The sequence below is a fragment of the Megalops cyprinoides genome, chromosome 8, assembly GCF_013368585.1.
Source record: "Megalops cyprinoides isolate fMegCyp1 chromosome 8, fMegCyp1.pri, whole genome shotgun sequence".
NCBI classification, from domain to species: domain Eukaryota; kingdom Metazoa; phylum Chordata; class Actinopteri; order Elopiformes; family Megalopidae; genus Megalops; species Megalops cyprinoides.
In genome coordinates this window covers 35,070,048-35,078,590 of record NC_050590.1, presented here as the reverse complement: position 1 = coordinate 35,078,590, position 8,543 = coordinate 35,070,048, and positions in this window count along the sequence as shown.

Here is an 8,543-nt window from a genome sequence, read left to right as displayed (position 1 = left end):
TGCTGAAAACAATAAAAAAGAAACATTACTTTGGTGACTGAAAAACATTAAGTTGATGACCCAGAATGATGTTTCCAAACCAGAGTTAATTCAGAGCTAACCTTGTTATGTCCTTCAAAACAGGCATAACCGTTCAGGAGTTAATTTCTTTCCACACCACTCAGTTTTCAACAAACTGTTCACTCACTGATCACTGACCTGGGGTCAGCAGGGAGGGAGATTTCCTCATTGAAGCTATGTAGCCATAACATCTTCACCTGACACATTTAGTAAAGCACAGTACTCTTATATTCTATCACAGTACATTTTGTGATGGAATATAAGAGCAAAGTTTCTGTTTCCTGTCAGTGGTTTACAGTAGGACCAGTGATGTCAGTTGGGTGGGGATGTGGCTCTGCACTAGCTATACTTTGAAAACATCATTCTCAGTCATTTAAGTTATGTGTCATAGATTTTAAACAAAATATCAAATTATAGATTTAGACTAGTGTCCCTTTAAATAGGGCTGCCACCCACTCATCCACTGGGTCCAAATCCAGAATTAAAGAACAATTGATGTCAAACAGTAGGAAGATCATGATAGCTTTTTTCTTGTAGGGTATTTTATTTATAGTCTGGTGGGGATTGATTATGTAGCATCCAATATTTGACAAACACCATTTGTACACAGAAGAAAAAGTCTTATTTGTGTCATGTGAGACAATAACTGTTGCACGCTGAACAATTTTGAGATTTGCGCTGCTCCAAAGCGTCACAGTTTATCGTAATTTTGCGCTTTCATGTGTTTTCATGTGTTTTTGTGTTTTTTTCCTTCTTCCTGGGGGCTTCCTGAAAATTAATCTTTTGGCCTTCTACTGTAGAAACCTAAGAAAATGTTGTTTTACAAAGCAGCTATTGCCATGCTTCAGGAGGAGGTGGCTGTGCTGTGGTTTCCATGAATCAGAACCGATAAAACGTTGGTGAGGAGGACGGCACAGTAGGAGACACAGGAAATGGGAGGACATTTTGAAATGTCCATTCACTTTTCTTTGTCCCTGCCCCTGGCAACCACCAGCAGGGCAGGGTTCCTGTGTGAATACTCAGGCCTGACTGGTGGAGCAACAGCAGATCTTGCGTGGGTGACTGCACTGTAGAACAAGGACCATCGTGTTCTTGTCCACCTGAAACCAGTCTACTTCCAGGAGAAGCAATTAGAAAGTGAGCACTGTCTGAAGATTCCAGATGAACCATGATGTCATAGAGGGAATCCTTGAAAGTCTTAATGAATAGTCTTAATAAATAAATAAAGAGATAAATGAAAGAAGTCTCTGTGTATTTGACATTGAGGTTGGTGACACAGGGCCCTCACAAGCAGTAGTGAATCTGTCATTGTTTCTCCACCATCTCACTGAGGACAATCAAACCTGACCTTTCACATAGTTAAAGAGAAGGTACTGCCATGTCAGTAGAGCTGTATCTGACATATTTTATTGTATTTTTAACAGAATTGTTTGGTAAGGAATATCTTAGATGAGATATCAAAACTTTTACGCAGAAGTAGGGAACAGAGGAGTACTCATAGCAGGATTTTTTTTTTCTTGATTATGAATCCAACACAACCCTTTTACCATGAACATTGTCATCTTTTGAGGACCCCAAATCCAGGACAGTGGTTTTACAAAAAATAATTCCTGATAAAACAACACAATGTCAGAAAGTAATGAGGAAAGCTTCTAAATCAGTCCTATTGAAACTGATGCTAGTTTTGGATTTCACACCCTTGAAAATATATACATAACACCCTGTGCCAAAAAATGCACAGGCTTGTTCAAGTGTTACATATGAAAATATTCTGGTCTTGTCAAAATATTGTGCTTGCAGGGGTCAGATCCAGAGGGAAACAACATCAAAGCAAGCTGAGGGTGCTTATGTTTTTGTAATCTTTCGCAAGGGCTTCATGACCACACAGCGGTGAGTTGATGGCCAAGACAAATACAAAGCCATAAGGTTCACGCTGTGGCTCATACAGATACAAGACCCCCCAGTAATGCTCCTTTCACAGTCACAGGATCTGTGAGGTAGGACCTGCTTGGCTTATCTGTTAACACAACACAGATGCCAGCAGGTGCTGGCTGCATATGGATGAGGAAGATCTGCTGAAAAACATGAACTCCTCATCTCACAGTTGACATTCTTTAGACTAGTCTCTACAGTTTTGATAAGGATTATGGTTAGGGTAAGGTGGCTAAGGTTAGGGGGGTCAGGGTTACAGATAGAATAGTGTGGTAACGATTTGGTGGCTTGGGTTGTGGGGGTTAGCGTAGGGGGGTTAGGGTAGGGGAAACAGGGTTTGGGTGAGGGGGGGTTAGGGTTGGGGTTAAGTTGAGGGTCAGGTTTAGGTTTAGATGTAGGTTTAGGGCTGAATTGCGGTATAGTACATATTTTTGTATGGGAGGACTGGTCATGTTCTCCTTTTTGGAATTTACGGTTGGGGATGATGTCGTCTTTCAGTGTTTCCAGGGTGTCTCCAAGAGGTGACAACCAGTGGATGGTATTACAGTGCAAAATTTCTGGCTTATGGTAAAAACAGGACAGTGTGATTTCTGTGTGTGTATGTGTGTGTGTTTGAGTGCATGTTTGTGATTCTTTGGTAAAAGTCTTCCATTGGTGCTGAAAAGGTGAGTCCATCATGACAATTTCCCTGTGCGGCAACTGGCTGAGTCAAGAACAAAAACAAACTGATTTAGATGGATTCACTTCAGTTCAACTTAATCGGTCTTCCTATCCTTTTCACAGGAGAAGATTTTCATTGTCTCATTTTCCGGGAAGATGATATATTTTCAATGCATGATTACAGTGAAAAGAAATTCCTCCTTTTCTTTTGTGGGCTGTGGAGAGAGCTCACTTGGAGTGTCTGAAAATGACATCAGTGGCCTGTTGTAAGACAGAGTAAAATAGAAGTAAAAAACCTGGAACAAAACAAAATGTTCAAATGAAAAGTAGAATGCACTGATGCTCTCCACCCACCACTACCAGCACTACCCCCAACACCACCACCCACCGGTATTGCTACCAGCACAGCTTTGCAGACTAAATCCCATCCCAAACATTCAAGCAGAGAAAAAGGGTGCTGGAATGACCTCCCCACCTTAACGTTATGTCATGCATGATTCCCTGCTTGAATAATGCTTTCTAAGATGGTTTTTTTTAGGTAGCTTGTGCTTGTTTCAAAGCAAGGAAGCATGGAACAAAATTAAATAAACCTCAGCTCCTCTCTCCCTCTTTTCCCATAAAACATAGCTGTGGTTTTTGCATGAGGTCACTGCCTCTCCTCTGAGAGGAGCTTGAGCCCTTAGCCCAGAATTGGTGTCAAATTACAGACGGCAGACATCCTGATGCACTCGCCTACCTGCCAACCATGTTGTCTGAAGAGCTGAATAAGGACAGACCCCCCCACGGGGGGAGCTCTGATTGATTTTGCAGTGAAGGCACGACCTCCACAAAAAGAACTGCATGCTGGGAAAGGTCATCAACCTCACATCCTCTCTCAGTGACGGAGAAAGTATTTTTTTTAATTTGACATTTTTTGAAGAATACCTTTCAATCATTGAAAGGCATTCAAAAGATATATTTGCAAATGTTCTTTGTTGCAACTTTTTGCTGTTGGATGAATTACATATATTCTAAGGCACTAATGTTGACTTGTGTATTCACAGTCTTGAAGGTCTTATAGTTACATCTGATTGATGATTCAAGTCCAATTTATGGCTCCAATTAAGATAATACCTCCTTCAACCCTACCCTATGGAACAATGAAAAAAGATTAACCCTGAAAATTGCAGCTTATTCTTCCTATAGACTATTCTCAACACCTTCCTACAACAGGACTGGTCAGGCCTGTTGTACTGTACAATTTTGATGAACAGCATCATGAAAACCAGTAACCAGTGAGGTGAAGTAGCTTAGGTAAAATTGGTCAGGTGTGCAGTGAAGAGATTATGGGCAGCATAGTGTGTAACTACATTCTATGCCTCTGGATTCATAGCATGCTTGCCTGGAAATCCCACCATTAAGCAATCCTGTTTGTGTATATACACAAATGATAATAACTCCTCTGCACCAGCATATTTAGTGTAGATCTAGGATAGATACATACGTGTTTTATGCAAATAGACAGGAAACAGTTGTACGTTCAGGCCTGATCACAATCTAGTTTGTGCTTTTGTGCTGTGCCAAACCTAAAGTTGATTTGGTGTGATTTTAAACAGATTGGACTGTTTGTGTCTACTCCTTCACGGCTGCGTTCTGTGCCGGAATGCAGGATAAGTGCTGGACAGAACACAGTGGAGTCCTCACATGCACCCACTGCCAGTGCACTGCTGAGGTGGGGCGTTCAGGCCCTAAGCCAAGGAAAAGGCACGGACTGTAGTATACCTGTGGGGGGAGGGGGGGGGGCACCATCATGTCAAGCCATGGGAAGCCCTCCAGTTCCTGTATCATATAGTAATATACTGTGGGGGGGGGGGTTTCCTGCTGTGAAGAAAACAGATGAACAGATGGTCTTTTCCTTTCATAGCTGGTGGTTCTAAATCCTCATGGCCCACATGTCCTCTACCGCCTAGCTGCTGTGAGGTAAATCCTGACAACCTGTTTCTTTTTTTAATTTGTAACACCTAGAAAGGACTGTGCTTGTGGCATGATATGCAAAGAGTGCAGGCTGAAGGATGTCCTCTGCTTTGGAACCTGGTGTGGAGCCTTCCTAGGCTCACACACTGCTGTAGCTAGTGTGCTGTCAGCCACAACATATTTTTTTCATATTTTCCCCCTCTTGCACTTAACCTTTTATTTAGTAGATGGGAATTTCCATAAAATTAAAGCATGAAAACTGTTAATGCTATGGGTATAGTAGTACTTTTCTTGGAGTCTGACAAAAGGATCACAACTCCCCTCCATGTGGACATTATAAACAAAGAAAAGAAAGATGGGGTGGAGGTGGGAAGCTGTGAACAGCTGGTGCAGAAAGGAAGTGATAAGTGGGATTCTGAAAGTCATGGATGGGACTGATTTGTCTATGTTTGGTTAATTGCATGAAGATTGTTTGAAAATTCTCCTCCTGAATCTTCATTTGGAACTTTAATAGTTGCCATCTGTGCATTAGGCTTATCACACAAAGACAACCCAGGGTGCAGAAAGGAAACAACGAGGGGATCCTAGCCAGTCTACCCACTGCTATCCCTGGAAGAACTAAACAAGTTTGTTCTGGTAATATGGACTCCTGGTTGTTGCTGGGCAATGATTTTGCTGTGTTTGAACCTGAGTGACACTGCTCATCCTGAACTTTGAACAAACTGCCTGTCTCATTGGTATTTTCAAAGAATCATGCCATTGTTGCTGTGGTGAGCAAAGACTTTTGAGTGTTAATACATGGTGGGTTCCATCTCTGTGGATTCATGAAGTCCCAGTCTTCAATCACTGACTGCTGAGACAACTGAGATAACTGATACCTGCTGAACAGCAGTCCTGTAACAGGGAAAAGCATTTTTTGTACACGTTTATATACACAGACAGGGTACATGATTCAGTGCATGAAGGGAAGCTTGTGTGTTCTTGTTTGCTCAGGCAGTTTTGTTTTTTGACAGACAGTGCTCACACCATAAAAATGATAGAGGGCGTTTTTTTTTTTTTTTTTACCACAACTCAGATGTTTCACCAGCTCTATAGTGCTTGAAAAATCACCAAAAGAATCAATGATATTTTGATGGGGATTATAATATTTCACAGGGGAAAGAATCATAACAATTAATTGTAGGTTGTGGATGCTTAAATCTCCACAAATTTTGCCCTATTAAAAACACATTCCTAGATGTGCCTTGAATCTAGTAATTGAGATGGGTGTTAAGGGAGCACTGTGTGTGATATTATACAGTATTCATGAGCATTACTGTGGTTTCTCTTCCAACACCATGGAAATTGCTGGTGACTCTCAGGGGTTAGTGATACACAGTATATGAGACTCTCTCACACATTCGAAAGGAAAGTCACCCAGACCAATTCCAGATGTGCTGGGCTGGACAAAACTATTCCAATGGAACAAATTCAAGGAGTGAATGGCTGGTGCCCAGTAGGTGTGGCGGTAATGGGCTTGTCAGAGCAGCCAGCAGAGCCAAGTTTCAGTCTGACTTAACTCAGTCACTGGAACAAAAACAAGATTCCAGCATTTTTTTTTTTTTACTCTGGAGCTCTGGAATTTGCACGGAAAGTCCCAGGTACAACAAGGGTGTTTATCATACAAAGATCCTAGCTTGATTTACATTCACGTGGGGATAGTTTAACCTGGAAACGTAACAAGCTTTTTTAACAGCATCAAAAAAAAAAAAAAAATCACCAATAGTTGAAGTGAGAGAAAGGAAGCAACATTAAAACAAAAGGAAAAAGAAAAAATTGGAGACAAGATAGCCTTATTTTACAGGCCAGGACACTGATGAATATGGGATGCAAAGAACTTGGAAAGTTCAGAAAGGAATGCGAGGAATCTGGAAGGCTGGGTTTCATCTGAGTAAGGAGTATAAGCTTGCAGGTTTTGGTTTCGGTTCCGGCCTAGACAGGCCTGGAAAACTATTCACATTTAAACCTCTTTGATATTCCCTTTAGTTGAGGAGGAATCCTGAGTGTAATTCAGAGTACAGACATTCCGTTTGAGCTGATATTCACCTCCTGTGTTCTCTCCATCCTCCATCTAGGAGGTTCCAGTTGGTAACAGGATGTCCTGGTGCTGATGGGTGTGGTCTAAAACCAAAGTATGTTCATAACTAGCATATCAGAACACTTGTAGTGACATAGACAACAAGTTACAGAGACAGAACTATGTATATAGTCCATATGATGGAAATCAACATGCCTAGCAGACAGGAGCAGGTGCCTTGAATTCTATAGCTTTAGCTCTTGGCAGTTGGACCATCATAGCAGGGTAAAAATGAACAAATGAACTGGGACTGTTAACATACCCACCCACAGTGCGTGCCTACTTAGAGTTATGTACGGCCACACACAACAGCCTTTCTTTCCATTCTATATAATATTTTAAACTAAATTCAATTCATTCAGCAGACACTCTAATCCAGAGCAACTTAAAAGAATAGTTTACAAGGAGAATTTTCCAGTGCTGTAAAGGGGCTTCCCCGTGTTCTGACTTTACCTAAAAGGTCGTCTGTACATTACTGCTTTGAATCGCCCCTTGAATTGATGTAATTTTGGGAAGGATATGTTCGGCTTGTGTCTTTCTGGTGCCATATGAGGCATGGTGGTAGGGGACAAAATAGACTATACCTATTTTCAGTTAAGCAAAGCAAGGCCAGGCTTCAAGGTGGCAGACGCTTTGTATTTTGAAGGGGGGTTCTCCAGTTCTTCTGAAAGCTAGCAAAAACTTCAACATGAATGTTCTTCCTTTCCAAGGTAATGGTCATTTAAAAAATGCAAGGCAACATGAATCAATAAAAATATACTTGGATGAAATGGATATTCTAAAGTTGAATGTTTTAAAAAAACTTTGCCCCATGAATGAAAAATGTTAAGAACAGACTCACACCCAGGAGCTCAAGTGCCTATAAATCACATGCATAGCAGAGCAGAAAGTAAGTAAAATGAGATTAAGTATATCCAAACGTTACATAAGCTGTTATGCTTATTTGACCAAGCATATTTGCACTGAATTACAGCATTAGTGTTATGTCAATGTCAAGGGCTGTGTGGGATTCCTTTTGCAGGCTTTTTGAACCATTATGCCTTTTTTACACAGCTCCTCAAACTGTATCTGTTCATCATTCTCAGTGGGTAAATATCAGTCTTCATGTACTCTTTGCAATTGGAGGCTATTTCATGAGGGCTACATAACTGCAGATAACTACATAACTACATACACTGTGAATGTATGTGTGTGGGTAGCCAACTTCTTCAGATGACTGTTTGCATTTCACACATAGCAAGTAACCTTGTTTTGAAACCAAATACCTCAACAGAGACAATGCCTTTCAGTAAAATCATGGCAAAGGGAAAGGGTGTGTGCACTCTGCGATAATGTAACATAAAGCTACCCAGTGCTCACAGAACACCTGTTTCAGCATATCCACTGGCTGACGGCTGGTCAGAAACTAAATTATAACACAAGACACGGTTATTATAGCACATTAACAATTTCTTGACAGGACTCATATTCTGACTGTGGTAGTCAGGCTTAATAGTATAATAGTACTGGCTCGCCAGTCAAAGTTCACTGAATATTGTCAGCTAACCAAAGCAAACTGTGCGTGGTCAGCAAGGGAAAGTGAACTGTGCATAGTCAGCCAGGCAAGGTGAATCGTGCATGGTCAAGCAGTGAAAGTGAACTCCACATGGTCAGCCAGTCAAACTGAATGGCACATAGTTATTATGGCCTGCAAGTTGTGGTTAGATTTAAGACAAGACTGACACTTTTTGTAGTATCACATTCAGGGTCGGTTGTCACAAGCAGACCTTCTGAGAAGGACTACCAGTGAAAAATGACATTCAATTTACTCTGGCCTGTAGGC